The sequence below is a fragment of the Vicugna pacos genome, chromosome 6, assembly GCF_048564905.1.
Source record: "Vicugna pacos chromosome 6, VicPac4, whole genome shotgun sequence".
NCBI lineage: Eukaryota > Metazoa > Chordata > Mammalia > Artiodactyla > Camelidae > Vicugna > Vicugna pacos.
The window spans coordinates 48,482,647-48,505,437 of NC_132992.1; the positions used below are offsets into that span (position 1 = coordinate 48,482,647).

General features: G+C 35.0%; 1 long non-coding RNA gene across 1 annotated transcript in view; it reads right to left on the reverse strand.

Annotated features, from left to right (window-relative positions):
- LOC140696909 (uncharacterized) overlaps positions 1 to 22,791 on the reverse strand; it is a 381,987-nt gene that overhangs the window by 51,591 nt on the left and 307,605 nt on the right. The window contains exon 4 of the long non-coding RNA XR_012073565.1: positions 18,633 to 18,675. This is a non-coding gene — a long non-coding RNA (uncharacterized lncRNA). The remainder of the gene's footprint in view (positions 1 to 18,632; positions 18,676 to 22,791) is intronic.

Genomic DNA, 22,791 nt, shown 5'->3' on the forward strand with positions numbered 1-22,791 from the left:
ATAAAACAGAGAATAGACCTCCTTTCTGAGATGTAATTAAGGTAAAAACAAGAAAATGCATAAATACACTTAGTATATGCATGTATATTAAGGCAACTGAGTTTTATAATGGCCATTCAAACAATTAACAAGATAAAAAAGGGGCACCAAGAATGAAACGGAATGATGAGTTCTCGACTAGGGAGGTAGAAAAGCGTACAGAAAAGACTTTACGGCAGTGTTGATCAAACTCAGTGTTGAAAGTGTTTTACAGAAGGATAGCATTAAAGGGTTTTCCACATGGAAAGACCAGTGTTATCACCACAAAAAAAAGAAAAAAGAAAAGAAAAGAAAGGAAAAATCTAGAAATAAAGGCAGAGATTCTGGATGCTAATATGATGGAGTTTAGACTGTGTCTAATACGATCTGATTTTAATTTCCAAAAAATCAACCTGGCATCAGAGAATGTACTACAGAAATACAAAACTCAAAGAAGAGAAACTAATTTTGAAAATATTCTAGTATTTCAGGCACAATATGATAGATGTTTTAATTATAAGTAGCTCTAGGGATAGAAAAGAAAGGCTAGATATGATAGAGGATATGGAAGTTGAATCTATAAAACTTGATGATTGAATGGGGATAAAGAATGAAAGATATGGAGTATCTGTTATGCATATAGGAAATAGAAAGTTATTGATGGCTTTTAACTAAAAAGTGAAAGGACTAGATTTATATTTTTAAAAAATCATCCTGAAGAATATATTCGGGAAAGAGGGGAGACTGGAGATAAGGAAACAGTTTGAGAGACAAATGCAATGTTTCATATAAAAGTTGTTGGGAACCCAAAGTAATATAAATGAATAAAAGCAACATATTATAAATCTTTTACCAAGACTCATCAATTCTCCTAAATTGTTCAGTACCTCAGGTAATTCACATAGAAATGAACAGCACAGTTAGACACAGGTTATAAATGCATCACTAATAACTTAGAATATTTGGTAAAGAATCTGAAATTTTCAGGAGTATGTGTGCTTTATACATCAGTTTTCTCACTTGAAAGTAAATACTTTGACATAAAAAAGATATGTTTTAAAAAGCAGAATTTCTTATTTTAGATCACGATTGGCTACTTCAGACGAAGTTCAGAATTAACAAAGGTTATCTCTTAATGTCTAAAAAATATGTTTGACAAGAATATCACTTAACAAACATGTATTAATCTCCTATTTTATATATATAGACAACATATGAACCAAAAGGATGTATATCCATATATGTAGTATCTATATGATTATATGTAATGTATAATATATAATATATACAATATATATTACTCTTATGTTACATGCATATTACTCTGACTTTTGTCACAAATTATATAAGATAGGATATTAAATGGATTCATTGTCATAATTACGTGAGAGGATTTCAGTGGACACCCAAGGAAATGCATGCAAATATCTGTGTGGGAATCAGACAAGGCTCAATAGAGAAGGTAACATCTAAGTGGAGACCTTGTTGATGAATAGGAGGCTGGGACATAAATAAATCAGCGATAGACACAAGTTGGAAAAAAAAAATAGGAGGCAAGAGTACGAATTTTACAAGTTCAAACTGCCAACATGGATTGTATAAGAGGATGGAAGGAGAAAGGAGCATAACCTGTGGCTAACCAGGATTTTTGGATTTTATCCTGTGAGACTGGGAAGATTCTGAGCTTTGATTAGAGAGTTATCATCCCATTTCTGGTTCGGAAAGAAGATGGATAACAATATGAGGGTAAACTGGAGCATTAGGATTAATGCTGAATAAAAAGAACATGGTCTCTGCCCTCATACCCCCAGAGAAGGAGCAGATCTCAAAGCAAAAATTCATATAGGATTAGGTTAAATTAATATGGAAGGTCCAAGTGAAAACCACCCCTACGCTCAGTCGAAAGAGCCCCCGCTGTTTAGAGGGCTTCACATATCAAGACACACACAAAAATAAATGTGTTAAAGCATACAGACGCCTCTAACTCTTAGGATATGGTGCTCAGCATGGACAGCATGACCTGTAGCGCTAAATGTTTATTCTGATTACTAACTTGGCTTATGATCCAGGGAAATGGCTTTCTGCATCTCTTGGTTTACACCAGTTATACAAAAGGTGATTGTACCTGAATATCATAAAAGTTTGTGGATTAGAGCATAACCAGCTCCAAATAACAGCTTAAAGGGCATCAAGTGTTTTCACCAGCTCTTACTTTGTTTTTCCTTCTGCCATGAAAACAGCATTCCCCAAAGGGCTTCTCCTTCAGAATGGGTCCCCGAATAATATGACACAGGGAGAAGAGCCAAAGCAGCAAACCATCAGTAGCTGACATGGAACATAAGAAAGACATAAATCTTTGTTGTTGTAATTTACTGAGATTTGGGGTTTGTTACTGCTGCAAAACTGACTAATAAAATTAGAAAGAAATGAAGGCAAAGAGGAAATGGCAGAGAAAGAAAGAAAGACAGTAAGTGCCCTTTAAAGAATCTTCATTGTGAAAAGAAACTGTCAACTCTAAGGGAACTTGGGACAGAAGAAAATATTTATCTTGAGATAGTATAGAACAGAACATGTTAAAATTCTGATTTAATGTAAAAATGCTGTCAAAGAGAGAATACTGAACATACAGGAGAAGCAATAATCCAGAGAAAGTGGGATGAGATGGAGTTCACAGCAGAGATAGAAGTTTTCTTTTGGTGGAAAGGAACACTCTTTTTCCTTTGTAATTGACGGTCAAGAGGAAACATTGGTAGGTGTCAATCAAACTACTTAATGTTGTCAAGAGCAAGGCCAATATGGTGGAGCTGAAGGGCCTTGAGCCCACCTCCTCTCACAAGCACACCAAAATCACAACTAAGTGTTGAACAACCATTGATAAAAAAGGAGAGAACCTGCCAAATTCCCCCTCTATGTCACTCCAGGCAGCTCCTAACTCAGCTATTGTGTAAAGTCAACTAAGCTCACGTCAATATTAAAAACCTAATAAAAAAGAATTCCAAACAAACTGGAGTGCTTTTTTTTTTTTTAAACTGCCTATTACTACTGATTCCCACTTCTTCCAAATACAGTCTAAGTTTTCCTGATGAGAAATAGATTAGCTTGGCGCAATTCTAGCTTTGATGAAAAACTGAATAACACATCAGAAACAAAAGGCAATGTAGTATATTTGCTGTAATTGATTTTATCACTCATATTTTTCTTGACATATTGCCAAGATTACAAGCAAACAGGCTGACATTCTCAAATTCTTTTTTGATCTCAGGTGTGGAATTTCTACTGGAGATAATCACAAGGAATCCACTTTTCCATTCTTCTTGACCTCAAAAATCCAGAAGAAGTCATTGAAACTTAGGACTGTGCTAAATTGGGCTCATATTAAGAAAATCATTTTATAGTTCATTTGCCAGGGAGAGAAACTTTGAGGTTCAAGGTAACCTTCTATCATCTTCCACCCTTTTGAAATAATGTGTGTTTTCCACCTCCATGCACATAATGTTTCCCCAATTTCAGTGTAAAAGTGTTCAATCTGTAGTGAAGCCCTTTTGAAAGGGCAAGGAGAAGAGGTTAAAAATAGATCTAAGGAACCACAGAAATCTATTTAAATCCAGTCCTAATACCCATTGTTAGTCTTGGAGGTCTCTGTACAACTCTTTTCTATTACCATGGGCTTTAAAATATACAAGGATAAAAATAAATGGAGTCTGTATTTCAAAATCTAGAAAATATACTGATGTATTTAAAGATTAATTATTTTTATTAATTAGGATGCAAAAGAATTCATCTAAAGAGCTCATTTTAGCTATTAGCTATAATCTTGTCCACCATTACTCTTTTGTTAAAACCACTTGGAAGTGGGACCCATCTTTCTCATTTTGGTTTCTCATCTTAAGGCAATGATGAGAAGGAAAAGCAAATTCTAATGGGCCATAAAACGGCTCCCTCTCTATAAAAATAAGGGTATTAATCATTCATCTAATAGTTTTGGGATGTCATCAGTCTGAAGGTTTACAAGATCTCCTGATCCTTAGAGTCGCAAGTTCACTAAAAGATAAATAGATAGATAGATGGATAGAGCCCTCTTCAACTCTCGAACGTCTTACCTTGTTTTAGATTTAGGTGTTCCTGGCCTCTTTGTCTTCACCTGGGTCTATGATTGGTCTTGGTTCCTTTGTTGACATCCTCTTTCCACAACTCTGTGTCACACAATAAACACTATTCCCTTCTTTTGTTTCCACAAAACCCCACTAACTAAAGAATGATTTCCATACCAGACTTTCAGTACCATGGAAGTCATCACCTATCATGTCCCATCAGCCTAATATTATCTCTCTTGTTAGGACTTTTATTTTCCTCTTTCCTCCATCCTTACATTTCCCATCATCACCACATCTCTCTAGGGAGAAACTCAAATTCTTCTTACTTGATTATGCAAAACAATTGTGGTCAACCTTTGACTTAACCTCTTTTACCCAGACTAGTAGCTGTGGTTGAGGTGAAGAAGAATCCATCAAGATGCTTTCTTAAACTAAAGAACCATCCAACCACAATGATTACTTTAGCATTCACCTAGAAGGCATTCATATCTTGTTTTCAGTGGCCATTGGCTTATACTATTACCTAAGCACTGAGAGTTGGCAGTATGATAGGGAAAGCCAATTGTGTATAAATTTTTGGCAGAGAAAGTAAATGACTGCTGCTACATTGTGACAAAACTGCCCGAAGCTAATTCCAAATACTAAGTACATATAATGATTTGTGCTAAGAGGTCCACTGAGTAAAAACAGAATGTTTACAAATGCACTCTAGGTCAACAAGTGTCCAAAACATCTGGATTAAAAGCAAGGAGTCTATCATATGGCAAGCAGCTGAATTTTTTCCAACCGCCTCAGAATGGTTTCTCTGGGTTAACTTCAATAATTTTCTTTCAATCTGGTCCACTTTGTCCTAGCCCTCCCACATAGTTCAAACCAAATCAGCACTTCTTAACAGCAGGCACTTGAAAAGGGAAAATAAGCCTATTTAGAGAGCACATGGACAAAAGACAAAAGCAGAAGTAATGTCAAGTATCCAGCTCGCAATATTTCATGCCTGGCCACTGAATGGAAGATTTACACAGGTCTCCCACTCAGAATCAATGCACTTACATGTTCTCCTCTGGACATACTGCAGCTTCATGCATCCATGGTTTGCTGTCTCAAAGCTAAAGGCAAGTGTTGGGTATCAGCAGAGCACTGCAACAAGATGAATGTAACTGCATCTCCAGCAACACCAATCTGTGCCCTGGGCTTCAGACTTCTGCAGTGCCCCTCCTCTTTTCTACTGCTCTCCCTTTCAAAAGTCAGGGCATATTTCTTTTATTTGTTTATCCAGTTAGGAGGAAAAGGATTTGGACATTATTGGTTCAACTTCTGTCTCTCATATTGACTATCTGACTCTTTGACATGATACAGCTTTAGCTTGTTTTCTTTTCCCAAAGGTAGAAAACAACATCCAAAAGCAGAGTCAAATGCAGGATCTTACATTTAAACAACTATAAAGAGAATATTAATGCATATCTGCTATATCAATAATCAGATGTTTCCCACTGTTCAGGTTTCTTTGTACTCAGAATGACCATATTACTTAAAATGCAAACATTTAATGTCACATAAGCAGATATCTCTAAGAATGCCTTAATAATCAGTCTTGTCTAGTCATCTTGAAACATTACAACAGCAGTAGTGTATTCTTGCAGTGATAACTATATAGCCATTTTTTTAAACCAGCTCAGCATTTTGCTTCTCCAGGCACTAAAAATAGAGCAGCATAATTACTTTTTTTAGTGCTATTTTCCTTATAATATTAAGTGTAGCTCTGTTCAAAAGTCAGGAACTTCTAGAAGGCAGGAATTGGAAGGAAAGAAGAGTCACCAGAATGAAAAGACAAAGAACTACTAACTCTTAAAAATGCCATTTGATTGGATACTGTTCAATTCAACGTGTACTGCCACTCCACCTTTGAGCCTGCTTAGCAATGAACTAGTATCAGCAACAGTGCTAAGACACCAGCATCGCTCACACACATGCTCTCTGTTAAGTCACACCCAGGCGCGCTAGCCCTCCATATTCTACATTATGACAAGAACATTAATTTAAGCTGGGGAAATTTAGCATAATAGAACTTACACGGTAAAACACTTAAGCTTTTGACCCCTTGGTTACAATAAGCCTCCAGATCCTCACTTGTAAAACAATGATAAAAGGAGTATAAATCTCAGGAGTTCTCTGAGAATTACATGAGCTATTGCAAAGAAAGCACTGAATAAAATAAAAGGGCAAATAAAAAGATGCATAAATGGTAGCTATGAATATTATTATTTCTTTGTGCCTTTTTGTTAAATTGGTGCTGGGTAGAGAACAGTGTATAATAATATAGAAAAGGCAAGTGGAATTTATATTTTTGTAAGAACATTTAAATTTTCTCATTAATATTATTCTAAGATCAATGACCTACATGGATCAGCGATCCTTCCAGTCTTTTACATTTTTCCTTTTGGTATCTCGTCATGTGAAATCCTGTATTCCTACAAAAAACTGCCCACCCACATTTGGTAAACTCAATCTGACATGGGAGTATTCTTCCTGGTATTTTGTAAGGTGACTAATTTACTGCACTAACCATTCAAGTGTATTTAATGTAAAAAAAAAAAGTGAAATAAAGTTTGGATACCTGGGTGAGCAAAAAGCTGTGTGGAAATGGGAGGTACTATGAGTCTATAATACATAAGCATAGCACTAAAAAGAGACAGATGCTTTTCCTGAAAATGTCAACATATATGTGATTAATTCTCACAGGCACACTTGAAAAAATAAAAACAACATAAGAAGTAAAGACATTTCACAACCATCCAGTCCCAAATTTACAGATAATATCAACATGCTGGGAGAATCAGATAAACACCAACATGATGTGACTGCATGATAAATGACTCCTGTGAAGGAGAAAGCATAGATACCAAAAAATTTCAAAAATTAAAATTATCATCACAGAATAACATGAATGCCTAATAAAGATATGAAGAAGCATATAAACTAAATTTTTTAAAAAGAAAGCCAAATTAAAACAATACGATACAATTTCATACTCATCATATTAGCAAATATTAAAATGCTAGGTAGCATAAATTGTTGGAGAGATCATTGGACTATGGAAATGTTCATGCAGATGTTAGTTTAGAATGCACAGCTATTCTGGAGAGCAATCTGACAGTATTCAATCAGGTTAAGTTTATAAATACCCTTAAGAACCAGCATTCCTGCTTCTGAGCATATATCCTAGAGAAACTGCCCTTAAGTCCAAAAGGGATGACTATAGCAACATTGCTTATCATGGCAGGAGACTGGGGGCAATTTGGAGGGCCATTACTGGAGAATGAACCAAAAAATATGATGGATGCAAATCATGGAATACTAGAAGGCTATGAAAAGCAACAGGCCAAATGTAAATGTAATTTAAATAGTTCATAGAAGCATTGATTGTAAAAATTATAAGATTAAAATGAGACTTATAACAGCTTACAAAAGAAAAACACATACTATAAAATAACATGTTTTGTCAAGAATACACAGATACAATAAAAAGATACAAAATAGTTATATTAAAATGATTACCTTTTCAGATTGTTGGTGGGGTAGACAATATGATAAGAAATAGAGATATAAAAGCCTTTATAAATATGCTGAAAGGGCTGTTTTATGTTTCTACTGCTACACACATAACAAATTAACACAAATTTAGCAGTTTAAGACAATGAAAATTAATTACCTCAAATTCCTCTAAGTTCAGACAGGGCTCAAGTGGATTCTCTGCTCCAGGTCTCATAAGATTGAAATTCAGCTGACAGCTGGAGCCAGGGTCTCATCTGAGGCTTAGAGTCCTCTCCCAAGCTAACGTGGTTAGTGGCAGATTTAATTTCCTTACAACTGTATAAGCCATGAACTGTACCTTCAAGAACATCAGAAGAGCAGCTCAATGATGCTTCACTTTTTTTTAAAGGGCTTGTCTGATTAGATCAGACCCACAGAGAACAGTGTCCCATCTGATTAATTCAAAGATCAACTGATTAGCAACTTAATGACAGGAGTATTAGCCCATTATATTCACTGGTCCTGTTCATGTTCAAGAGAATTTAATTAAACAGGGCATGTACATTCTAATTTTACAGTGTAAAATTTTATAATTTTGCAAATAAATATTTTATCAGCTTTATCAAGAAGCTAAAAATGAGTAAAGATATACAATACTTAAACATCATCATTAATAACTTTGACTTAATGAACATACATAGAACTTAGCATCCAAAAACAGGATTATGAAGAAGAATGTTTAAAGATGTGCAATGAAAATTAAAAACAAAAGGAAAACACTGAAGCTTGCATAGCTTCTATTGATAACAGAAGAAACAGATGATATTAGATACCTATTAACACGACTTTGGTGAAATCTCTCTTAAGTATTATTTAGTTGAATAAGAAAGTAAAAGAAACAGATTATATGGTTTTGAAAAGTACTTTAAGAAACTGTCATTATTATGTGTATGTCTAATAACTATTGAGAGAAATGATTAGAATTAATGATTGGATTTATTTCAATATAAGTGATTTAAAATAAGTCTGATATAAAGTAAACATTGTATTTTTATCTAGTAACAAGAAGAAGGTAGGAAAGGAAAAAAAGAAAAAAGAGTTGAGGGAGAGGTTTTAGAAGCAGTTATGACTGAATTTTGAGCCAGCAGAGCTTACATTGTTTACTAATGCCTTATATTTACCAATATCTACTTGGTCCCAGTCTTGTACATATTATTTCTATGTCACAGCGTGATGCTACTATGCACCTCTAATTCCGTACTTCATTAAACCACATAATAACCAGTTCAGGCAGTCCAGGCTTGGAGCATCATAGTCAGCTGTTGAGTTGTCTTCCGTGGCCCAAGGAGAATAGCTGTCAGTGAGGAGGGCATGGCCTTTCTCTAAAAACCTTGGGTATCGTACTGTGATTTCTCTGAAGCACCTAGCACAGACCTCTCTGACTGCCACAGACCCTCCCAATACCAGGTCCTCGACCCACGCAGCAGGGCAGCTTGTGCTGCAGGTGGTCTTGTTCTAGTCTCACTCTAAGCTATGCAGCAGGTCTAGAAACTGGGCCAGGGCAGCTTACCACAAGTTGCTGTTTTATGTTGCCTCCCAAATCTCATGAGACCTACCTACTAATGTGTCTCTGTCTTTATAGTAGGCAGTGTAAAGTGCAACAATTTTTTCTCACTCTAGAAGGGATATCTATAACATGTCCCAAATAAATGAACACTGGAAAGTTCACCCACATTACAGACCCCTGAGCCCTGAGCTTTTTACAAGAGAGAAAAATCTACCCTCTCAAATTCCTGTTTCTTGGGAAGGAAAGCAATTCACCTGAACAGTAATCTCTTAGGGTTTTATCAAGAGTTCTCACCTCTCACAAATCCTGGAGGCTGATCTGGATGACACAGTTCCCTAGGGGCTCTACTTGGCTGCCATTATGTGGATGATTTGCTTCTCCGCTCTGTTTCTCCAGCTTCCTCACAGGAAGACAGCATCCACTTGCTAAAATGTTTAGCCTTAGAGGAATATGAGTTTGCCAAGGAAAGACTGCAGTTTTCCTAAACTCGGGTGTGGTATTTATCTAATATCAGAACAAAAACTACACCTAGATCCAGATAGGGTTCATGGTGTCCCCAGATTTCTAAAACATCAAATGAAGCGCCAACTGTGAGATATTCTCAGGCTACTAGGTTACTGCTGAAACTGGATTGCAAATTTCTTGCTTATTTCCAAACCCCTGTATGTTTTACTCAACAATAACAACCCCAATCCAATTTCTGAGAAGAACTGAATGACAGCCTTCAAGGCCTCAAAGGAGAGTTTAATGAACCCACCTATCCTTGGGCATCCCAGTTATCAGTTTCCCCTTTCTTTTGTATGTAAAAAGGGAGGGAATGCCCTTGGGGTACTCACTAAAAAACAAAGGGACCATCATAGACCTATATGGTATTACAGTCAGCAATTGGACCTTGTATTATAGGGGTACTCGCCTTGTCTTACAGCTGTTAGAGTCACTGCCCTTTTCGTTAAGGCCACTGTGAAAACTGCTGTGGAATCCTCTTCAACCATTTTTGTACCTCATGCAGTAGAAGCCCTCCTGAATTCTCACCACACTCAACATTTCTCAGTCAGCTGCCTCAACTCCTATGAAGTCCTTTTATTAACTGCTCCTCACAAAACTCTTTTATGTTGTAATAACCTTAACCCTGCTGTAACCGAGCAGGACCCTATTGTCATTGGTGACCATCTAATGTCTATAATGGTGCTTGTAAGTGCTTAACTGCATAATGGTTTAAAGAGTTTTTCTCATGCTCTTGCTGACCTGGGTTAGGCTGGAAGGGAGGGAGGCTTGGGTGGTCCGCCCAACCCCCTTGTGGTGCTGGTGCTGTGGTGCTCAGTGCTTTACTTTTGCCCCCAGTGCCCTTCTCCTGACTCCAGTGCCCTGGTCTTGACCTCAGTGCCCTCCTCTTGATCACTTGTGGTTTCCTCGTATCCTGTTGTTTACTCTGACCCAGATGGAAAGCTGCCAGAGAGTTTTGAGCAGGGAAAAAGTGTGATCAGCTATATGGTTCACAAAGATCACTTTGGATGGCATACAGAGAAGAGACTGTAAGAGGAAAGCGAGGAGGATGGAAAATCAATTAGCAAGAAGCTACAGTAATCCAGGCAAGAGAAAATGGTGGCATAGAACTAGGATGGCATCCCTGGAAGTAGTGAGAATTGATTCCAGATAGAATTCTGAATTTAGAATCAAACAATTTCCCAAGGCATTGAATGTGGGTTATGAGAAAAAGAGAAGTAAGAGACTCGAAGGTGTTTGGATTAGGCATCTGGAAGAGTTGGAGAAAATGTGCGAGGTAGAAGTTGGGCAGTGAGGCTGAAAAATGAGGTTTGGGTTGTGGATATATTAAATTTGAAGCAGCAGTTTAATCCTCTAAATGGAGAAATTGAGTAGGGAATTAGATATAGGAATTTAGTATTCAGAGAAAATTCCTTGGCTGGCAATTAAAATATGGAAATCTTCAAGGTCATAGTAATTTTTAAAAAGCTGAGTCTGGATGAGATCACCTGGAAAGTGACTGTAGACAGAGAAGATCAGAGTACTGACGACCAAAACCTGGAGCATTTCAGTGTTGGAAGAGAAGAAAATGCCAGCAAAGATTTTTAAAAAGCAGCACTGAGTTAAGAAGAAATCAAGCAAAAGTAAAGGCCCTGAAGCCAAGTGATCAAGTGTGTGAAGAAAAAGAAACTTACCTCTGATGGGGAGTAATGAGATCACAGGATGATAGGGAGTCACTTTAATGATATTGGTGATGTTTGATTTCATAATCTGGATGGTTTATAGTAGTAATCACTTTATTATTTATTTTAGTTTATAGTATTATTACTTTGTTATGTAATAAATGTCTCACAATAAATAATGAAAATAATTGTTAAAAATGTGTTGCCAAGGGAAAACATCATGGCATAGGGGAAAAGGGAAACAATTTGTCTGATAGGTTTCTCTAGGAAAAAAATCCACCATGGAAGGCAATTATACTGTGAAATGAAGGAAGGAGAGATATTCATTAACAGTTCAACTTGTCCCCAGCTCTGTAAGCTATGTAACAGATATGCTACCCAAAAACGTATTATTTAAAGTTAACCCAAGACAAATAACTAATTTTCAAGCAGTGTACATTTGGCAAAAAAGTTAAATATTCTGTTAGAAAAGCATGATATGTTAGCCATATATAAATAACTAAACTTTCCAAAAGTTTTTTTATGAACCATCCTAAGAAATGTTTACAACTAAAGCTGCAATGCTAATAGAAGAACAACAATCAAAATGAAGCCCTTTGGGTTTATTCATTTATCTTATAAATACACTAGAGGAAAAAACATAATTTCCTCTAAGAAATACAAAACTCATTTTGAAAACTCTTCCCCCTTAAGAAGTAATAATTCATTAGGAACACAACATTTCCAAAGTTTTGTTTCCTTTGTTTAGCATTAAAAACTCAATAAAAAAAAAAATCTTGTGCTTTGAAATCTGCTTCTCCAATGAGAAAATAAAGTAGATGCCAAGATAGAATTTCTGTGCCTGAGTTCATATTCAAAAATGATAAGAAGTGGTTCTTTTTCCTGACCCATAATTGGAGAAGGGTCATGGCAAGGAGTGCATGCAGAAGGGAGGACCAAACATAGACACCACAAGACAAGCAGATCAACAATAAGATTTACTCCCTTTATTAATAAACAGCAAAATACCAGCCAGCAGCCAAATCTCCCTGTGTCTGTCTCTTTGTCTTCCTTTCAATCTCTCTCTCTTTCTCTTACACACACACACACACTTCTTTCAGCTGTAGCTTCTTGTATTTTTCTTGAAGAATATGATGTAACTGTCTTCCCAGTGATTACATAATTGACCTCCAACAATGTTGGAGATTATTTTCTCTAGTCCTGTTTGAATGTATGTCAAGGGAATCATTTCAGAAGAAGCAGAGAGGTTTCCTGCAGTTCCTGAACAATGTATTGCTAGCCTCCAGCCACATGCAGGAGGTAGAATTAGACTTCCTCTTTGGGATAATTTTCTATATTAAAACTGCCTGGGTGGAGGAGAGGCCTTCAGTAATCCCTAGAGATACTATCTTAAGCCTGGTTGGTATATACCTAAATCTGTAAGAGCAACTGATTTGATCCATTCAAAATCCCTGTTGATTTAGTTATTTAAAATGTCAAACTGCTAATTCAACATTATTCTGGCGCCACCCCCCACAAAAGTATTAGGAGCTTTTCTCTGTGTAATTGTTTTGGAGTCACATACACATAGACTATGAATGGTGATGACATAATTTGACATAATATAATTTTTTTAATGAAGCAGCCCCTTTTGCCCATTGACATACATGCTTACTATTGGAAAATATTATCTAAGTTTCTCTTCTCTTCTATTTGAATGGTCCATTTCCCATAGAAATTTCAAAATACATATTATGGGATAAAACTATTCTTGTCATAAAAAGTGAATATTCTTTACCTATGCTTCTATTATGGCAAGATTAATTATTCATATCTCCTTTTAACAGCTTATTCAGTATCATGCAGTCATCATTTTCCAACTAAAATATCTTCTAAATTGATTACTTTCCTTAGCACTCACATTTGTTCAGAGAAATAAAACATTACTATTATCATTTTCATCCGAAGTCTTGCATTACATTACTAACTGCTATAGACAGCTGTGAAGAAGTACCCACATCTACCCAAAAGATTACAGCCTCAAAAGTTTCGTACAATTGCTGCTGAATATAAGCAAAGCTTAGATTCATCTAAATAATAACAAATGTGTAACTTCTTTTATCATCTGAAGACAAAGTATTAATACCCAGTAAGAAATACCAATAAATGTATTAATTCAGTCCTTATTTACAATTCTATAGTGAGCATTTATCATGTAATTTTCTTCTGAAGTATTAATATCTGTTAGTGAATTTCAATGAACTTGAATTTCTATAAATATGCTAGGAGAGATATAATTAAATATATAATAATCATTTGTTTAATGTCTGCCTACCAGACAATAAGAAAAATGTTTGCCTTTATGACTCCTGAGCACTCAATGAATAGTGCTAAATGACTGAATAAATAAATGATTGATTGAACTATTATATATTATAATGTCTGGCTTAAGTAAAAATTTTTACTCACGGATAAAATAGCATTCTATAGCAAAAGCTTACTCTTCAGAACAAAATGATACACAACTTTAAGGCACATATTTGTTCTAATGACTGTTTCTGCCTCAGTCAAGTGATCCAGATTATGTTTACATAATTTTCAAGATTATCATCAAAATTTTAAAAAGATCATTTTGGGGGAAACTTGAATAGCCCCAAAAATAAACTCCAAAGAGTCAGCCAACTCCAGCATGAAAGACACAAGAAGAGAGAGTTCAAACCTATACTCCCTATAGTACAAGCCAGTAAGGGAGATACTTGAAAGAAATCACTGACCCCAAATCACACTGAGCAGTAATCAACTATTCACCCATTTTTAATATCAGCCCAGCTCTACAAACTATAAGTGCATGCTAGTGTACAAGATTTGTAAATACCCACACACAGTAAATATATGTATATTTTTAACAGAAATGGCTCTGGGTATTCAATCTAGTCCTACTTCCTTCAACTTTCCTACATGTATGTAAAAAAGACACTCCTTTCTTCACTGTGAAGACCATTCTTACACTCTCTTAGTAGACATACCTCCTAATAATGGTGTGATCTGGACAGTCTAGCAAAAGAGTGAGTTAGGAAAAGCACAGAGAGGAAGAGGAGAGGGAAGGAAATAGGCATATTGAGCTCCTACCATATACAATGTATATGTAATAGTTACTTTTATCTATGTAAGTCTGAAAGGAAAGCAGGGAAAGCAACAATTTTCATTCTAGCTCACTATATGAGTAAACTGCTAGGAGCTTTTCCTACTCCACTCCTTTATACTTTGCCTTAGTCTGAAAATAGTTTCATAGGTAGCAGCACAAAGCACGAAATCACAGTGCTGATAAACACAAGCCCACAGGAAGGCAAAGCCAGGGTCCACGCAACAAGAATCAGGATGTGATCATGGAATGTTAATGACAATCCCAGGGTGATTTCTGAGAGCGAATCTGGCTTACAGACAACAGAAATGTGAAAATGCTACCTAAGTTAGGGCAGATTCTAAAGATAGGTGACAAAGACACTGTATAGATAACAAAAAGGTATCTGTAATGGTGAATCACATGCCAAAGAAAGACACTGCAATTTTTAATTTTAAACAATGAATCCAGCTGTGTTTAGCTGGACTGAATGTATATACCAATAAAATTAAAATATCTTCATGGTATCTTTTAATACAACTGTACTTATAAAAAAATTTTGGTACACTTTAATAGACAATTGATACAGAAAACTGTCTCCTAAAAACATAGTTATAGAAATACTAAAAAGATTTTTAAATGAGATGAAAATATGCAAAAATAAAGAAATAATACAATAAATTTTTAATAAGCTGAAGGACTTCAATTTTTTGATGGAAAGACATTGCCTAGTACCAAGCATAATTAATGAAAAGGGAGCACACTAAATATATCGCTTTTTTTCTCTTTTTCTAATTTCAAAAATTAAGAAAAATCCTAAATTTGAGTTTCAAAAAAGCATTTCAATTCAAAAATCAAGCCATCCAAGCTATTATCCTCGTTTGAAAGTAAATGAATGAAACTCTCATACACACAAGTACTCATGGTAGTATAGAAAACATACTCTTCACATATACTTTCTGAAAGAAATCAAAGATATATCTAACTAAACCAAAAAAAAACCTAGTAAAAATATTTGACAACTAGGAAAAATATATGATAAAATAAACAGTGTTGTAGCATTGAATAATGACACCATATTTAGAGTTACTTTTAAAATTTGAGATTACAACTAGGTATCTAGCAAAATAAGCAATCATATGCACAAGATGATAGGTGGCCAAGGCTTTAGCATATGAATGCTTTAGATTCTAGGTATTAAATTCTGTAAGAAGACAGACCAGATTGGGCCTTCTGAATCTTTCATCAGAGAGGACATCTAACCTCCTGGTCCAGGAAAGAAGTATCACCTCTTTCTTTCCCCTTCCCAAAGAGCTGGGGTGTTAAAAATCTAAGACTGAAATATCTCTAGTATTATACCCAACTGAGAGAAAATTCAGTATGAAATACAAATATTAATTGGTTCAATGAAAGGTTAACTGTGTGATTCCTTGTTTTAGGGTAAAACAAAAAGCTTTTCAAGGCACTGGAAAGAAAAGGATATTCACCAAGAAGTGAAGCCGCTTGAGAAAATTTATCTACATACACAAAGTAAGGATTTCTCGTTGGTGATTTATTTCCAAATGGAAATCAGAGATTTTGGTAAAGAAAGATAATCTAACAAAATATCTTCTTAAATACAAGGTCTTGCCCTGACTCTGAATTATTTTATAACTGGGCTTAATCCAAAAGTACTGAAAAACGATAATTTTACAATATGATTTGGGGAGGTAGTTTACCTCCTAATACAATACTCCTCTAGTTTTCAGGAGGAAAAATCAAAGTTTAATGTACTTATCTAATAATTAAACGCAGTGTTTCACAAGATGCTTTCCCGTAGCATGTTAATAAGTATTCATCAGAAACAGGTGTTTCTTTGGCATTTTACATAGCTATAAATAAGCTAATACAAAGCACATAGTCTTCAAGGCATTTGCAATTCCTTAGTGGAAGCTCTTCACAGAAGAGAAGGACATGTAGCATTTCCAAAATCTATTTGACAAAGAATATTTTCTTGGAAAGATATTATAATTTCTCAAGTAGTATTCCAGGAAACCCACGCTTCGAAATCCTGTCATAAAAACCTTAAGTATTACACCATCTAAAGCAACAGTTTCTACCATCATTTCAACATAGCAATAACTTACAGCCCTAATCAAAAAGTATTGAAAGTTGTGTCTGTTAGTCCAGTGACGTGCCCAAGTGTCCCAGAAATGTCCTAGCTCAAAAATATTGGTTGAACAATTAACCAAAGAGAATACATAGTAGTAACTCTAATCCTAACCATCTTAGTACTTAAATGAAGATTCATCTTCTATTGAATACTAAATTCATAGGGAACGTAGGCTCTTGGAAATACCATATGTGATTCAGAGCGTCGGGCAGGCCCTCCCAAAATATTCCTCAATAGAATATTGACTATTTTGAATTAATTTTAAACTTAAGAAACAGCTAATGCAAGATGGACATTTTGACCCTCGTCTCTGTTCCCCTGAAAGCAGGAAATGAATCTCTCATGTGAAAGGTGCACTCTCTGCATCTGGAGGTGGAAGGATACCCTTATCACCAGAGACAGGGAATTGGAGCCAAGAAGTATATATAAACAAATCTTGTTACTTCTTTAATTTACTACCCTAAGCCCATACTTTGTTTAGATTCTGTACCAATTAAGCGTCCAAACCTAAGTTTCTTTGTCCTGTCAATTCCTTAGAAATTTATTGTCTTTGTCTCAAAGTATAAAAGCTGCCTGCTTTGGCCACTTCTTAGGTCCCATTTCTATGAGACACCCCTGTGCACAAATTAAAAGTTATTTCTTTTTCTCTTGTTAATCTGCCTTATGTTAATTTTATCAGTAGTTCAGCCACAGGAACTCAAGATGAGTAGAGGGAGAAATTTTCCCTCTCCAACATCAGCAACAATATATAATTTTTTAAAGCTGATACCTTACAAGGACACATTGGCTTCAAGGTCTCTGCATTTGCATTTCCCAGTTCATGGAAAGCTTTTCCACCAGACAGCTGCTTGGCCAACTCTCATACTTTCCTTAGATCTTAGAAGTCACTTTGTTGGAGACCTTCCCTGACACGCTTATGTTAAAGTGTGTCACCCTCCCTACTCTTGACCCTTCTTATATGCTTTACTCTCTTTTATGCTCTTAACACCATCTGACACATCACTTGCTTCCTGTCACTTCTTTACAAGAACACAAATTTCAGACAGTAAAGACAGTATTTTGTTCAGTCCTCTAATAGTAGGGCCTAGAGTATTGTCAGGTATGCAGAAGACATTTAATAAATATTCATCAAATGATAGGTGAATAAATGAATATATTAAATGTCTGGCAGAGATGCAACTTAGATACAGTTATTTTTAAGCCCTACATCAATTATGTGTTCAGAAGTGAAAGGGGGAGAAGTTTTAAGAGTGTAACTTCATAAGTTTTATCATTAGTATTCAAAGGATACACAACCAGAAAAATGGGCAAAAAACATGAAGGAGAATCTAGTGTAGAAGAAATAAAAAATAACACATAAATATGTGAAGACTATCAAATTCAAAAGTAATCAAAGAAATCTATATTCAAATGCCAAAAAAAGGCCTTTACTTTTTATTTCAGAAAGAAATTTTTTTTTGCTAAAATGCAATTTGGGCAAGCCTGTGCTGAAAGGGGCCTTCATGTGCAACTGACGTCCATGCACACTTGTACAAAATATATCTAGACAAAGAATTTTAGACAAAAATTTCTCCTAGCTTTTGACACAAAAAGGTATAGCTTTTGGCTTGGTATTGCCACAAATGGAATTTTACTAGAAAAATATAAAGATGTACCTAAAGATTTATGCCAAGAATTCCCATTATGTCAATATAGTTATAAAACATGTAGTAAAAGATATGCAATTACTATTTAGTAACTATATCGTAAAATATAGTAGTAAATATATTAGTAAAATAAAACATAATAGTAAATAGTAATATATAATAGCAAATAGCAACAGTGAAACATATAGACCAAAACTAAATGTGCACTAACCAGATGTATTAGTCTGCTTGGGCTGCCATAACACAAATCACAGGTTGGGTGACTTGAGCAACAGAAATTTGTTTCTCACAGTTGCAGAGGCCGGAAGACCAAGATCAAGGTACTGTTAGGGTTGGTTTTCAGTGAAACCTCTCCTTACCTTGCATGATGTCTTCTCTTTCTGTCCTCACATGGTCTTTCCTCTGTGGAGAGAGAGAGAGAGTGATCTCTGATGTCTCTTCCTCATCTTACAAGAACACCAAACCTAAAGAATTAGGACTCACCCTAATAACCTCATTTAACCCTAAATACCTCCTCAAAGGCCCTATTTCAAAATACAGTCACACTGGAGATTAGGGCTTCACAATATGAATTGGTGGAGGAGGGCAGGGATACAATTCAGTCCCTAAGAGAATGACTAAATAAATCACTATATGATCTCAATATGGATTATTAAGCAGCTTATATAAACAAGGGCTTACATTTTCTATGCATAGATACAAGGTTTTTAAAAAATTAGTTTAAAAACATAATAATCTCAAGTTTAAAGTAACTCATAATGCTTTTAAAAACCTAATGTGTAACACATATCTGAAAAAGCTCTATTAAACTGCTTCCTAATCAGTTGGAAAGGACTTTACTTTTATCTCATGTTGTCCTTAATGTGTGCAAATAAGCTACAAAAGAGCAAAGTACCATTTAAGTTCATTCATCTGTCTAAAATATATGAACAAAACTATTTTCAGCATTCAAAATAAAGCATGGAAAAGATTTGTGCTGGCATGCTGTCAAACAATATGACCAAAAGAAATTTACACAGCTAAGCCTTTCAATACCTTCCTGCATTGGTCTGATATAAAACCAAGAGCTATAAGCTTAACATATCAATATATTCAAATAATATTTACATCAGAGAATTGGCACTGTAATAAATCATACACTCCCTCATGGCTTTTTGTCAAAGCATTTGCTTCACATGCAACATTGAGATCAGAAAAGGGAAATGTGACCACATCCCCTTCACTTAGAAAATATATGACATTAGTAAACATCTCCCTAGGATTAACAGACAGCAACCCAGATAATACAAGGAAGGTAATTCATCTGTCCCTAAAGGTTTCCGATTTCTTTTGTTTAATTTACTATCTTTGCAGCTTAAGGGTCCCTGTCTCAGATCAGGTAAGTCTGAATGAATTGTAAACTTGGAAACCTCCATTTGTTAAATCAGGGTTTTGTCAAAAGTACCACATGAGATACTTTGGTCCTTACAGTCAGCACCCAGACTTACCGTGCCAGGGACAGGCAGTCCCCGAGCCTTAGAGAGAAAGGGATGTGGAGATTATGTAGTCTAGAGTAAGACTGATGGCCATAAAGCAGTCTGTCTACAGTGAAGAGAGGAGAAAAAAAAAGGTTCCTCTAGTGTTTGGATGAAATAAAGAAATATTCATCTGAAGAGGCAAGGCTAAAATTTTTAAATAAGAACACAAACCTGTCTAAGTAATAATATGAAATATATGACAGATATTGGCCTTCATTAACAAAGTTAAATTCATAAAAGATTCTTTGTAAAACCTAATTACTTACATGTTAAAGTCACAAAGCAGCAGATAGCTAACAGTTTGAATACTTTTATTACTATTACTGGCATTAGTTCAAATCATGGAATTGGCAGAAATGTTTAAATAAAACCAAACATGTGCTCTTTTATTATGTTGTGCACAAGTTGTTATAAACATACGTTCACACACAGACACACAAAAAGCAAGTTATCTTTATCTTTTCCTGCTTAACTGAGATTTTTCTGAAATTAGGGAAATAATGTTTTAATGATGGGAGATATTTGTGCCTCAGTGAGGCCAGTGCTAAATAATATCACATTTTTATTGCAGTGAATAGTATATCATTTGTAAAGAAAGATTACTTATTTATGTATTTATTCATTATTACATACAATATATTACATACAAATATATTATTGAGTGCCTACGCTAGGTTAGGCAATAGAGATTAAATCATGAAACAGGAATACATGATCACTATCCTCAAAGAGTTAAGTCTTAAATTCATGGGACTGAGTGAAAATTAACTATCTTACAATACATTCAGAAATTCAAAATAGTCTCAAATAAGACCTCAACAGAGTATTTATGAAACATTAAAATCAAATTGTACAGTGCATATAAGAAAAAATTTAGCAAAGATAGTCAAGAAAATATTGCCCCATCAGCTATTAAAACAAAAATAGTAAATGAAATAGTATGAATTGGCACAGGATTTGACAAAGACATAAAAGTAGCAGAGTAAAGATTTCATTAAAAAAGTCATATAGAGAGCTTTAGTCTAAATAAACATGGCATTGACACCAGCGGGGAGAGCACAGCTCATTTAATAAATGACTTGGGTAAGATCGTTCTCCAGGACATTAGTCTGCCATCTTCTCAGTTTGCTGTCTTTCCAAATAAAGTTTCTACTCCTTGCTCCAACACCTTGTCTCCCGATTAATTGGCCTGTCATGTGGCAAGCAAAACGAGTTTGGACTTGCTAACATGATCATAGTATTTTTGATAGCTTCCTTGTTACTTAATATGTCAAAATGTTCCAGATTTATCTGTTACTTTACTTACCTTAAAATCAACTATCTATCCAGGAAGCCCTGGCCCCTTTTAATGAGAAGTAATATTTCAAGTTTACGGTCTGTGTACAAGGCATCCTCATTGCTACTGGTTTGGTCATTGTTTCCTTTTCAGTGGACAGAATAGGATACAAATAAAATAGATACTGAAAAATAAAATACCTCATGAGCTAATATTTCCAATTCAAATGCAGGACTTCAGGGTTCTTGCCTAAATACATCTATATTTCTTCATCTCCTTTCTTCCATACTGAGGATCATGATTCTCAAGAACACAGATGATGAAACTAGGATATCTCATAATTTTTGTTTCATTCCGTAATAAAAATACAAATGTTTCAGAAATAATATTAATAGTACAACCACTGAGTATGAATAATTGTAGTTATACTTTTTGCATATGCCATCCCCACTCTTCCATTTTTATATTATACTCATATTGTTGAATCATATATTTACTATATATTATATATTATAATGCTCTTCTCTTTATATTCTCATTTAAGCTTAGTTTTACTAAGAATCATATATGGTTATCTCCAGTCTTATATCAATGTCTCAATTCATTCTATACTCTGAAATTCATTTTGTAGTAGATTTCTTAGAAATAATTATGAAAATAATGCTCTGTATCTTGAATAGTGACAACAATGTATATGTTTCCTTTTTATTCGAAGAGTAGTTTATCTGGCTAAAAATTCTTTTCTCACATATTCTTTCTCTAAATATCCTAAATATACTACTATATTTTCTTTGGCATAAAAAGTTGCTATCAGAAAGACTGATGCTGATTCCATTTTATTTTTCTTCTAAGTCACATGGACTTTTTCTCAGGAGATACCCAAATAATTTCTTTTCCTTTTCTTACTTATGCCAGTGAATGTACTAGAATATACCTTTGTGTCAGTCATTTTAGGTCAATACTCTCAGATACATGGTGTGCCCCCTTAGTTCTTTTAATATGTATTTTCATTGATTTAATTTCATTAAGATATTCTTGAGTCATAGTTTTTAGTGTTTGCTATAATCTCTTGCTTTGATTTTCTTCTTTAGAGACTCCTATTTTCCATATGTTGCATTAGTTGTTGCTGTATTAATTTCAAATTGTCGTTGTAACAAATTACCACAAAGTTAGTGCCTTAAAACAGCAGTTTTTTCTCTCATAATTTTGAAGACCATAAGCCCTAAATCTGTATCACTGGATTAAAATCAAGGTGTTAACACGACCATCCACCCTCCCTCTAGAGGCTCTAACGGAGAATCTTCTCCTTGCCTCTTTCATCTTCTAGTGCCTGCCAGCATGCCTTTGTTTGTGTCTGTATCACTCCAGTCTCTACCTTCATCTTCATCATATGGCGTTCTCTTCTATGTGTCATCAAATATCCACCCCCCGTCTCCCTCTTAGGACACATATGATTGAATTTAGGATTTACCCTGATAATCCTGGATAATCTCCCCATTTCAAGGCCCTTAAATTAATCACATTTGCAAAAGCCCTGTTTCCATATCAGATAACATTTATAGGTTCCAGGGTAGAATCTGGTATCTTTTTTTGGGGGGGGGGTGAGGAGAGAGAAGCAAGGGCATTATTCACCTATTACACTTGTCTTCAACATCTGTTTCTTCTTGTATTTCTTCTAATTTAGTCTTTATTTCTGAAGTTTTTTTCCTTTTGTTTCTAATTTTA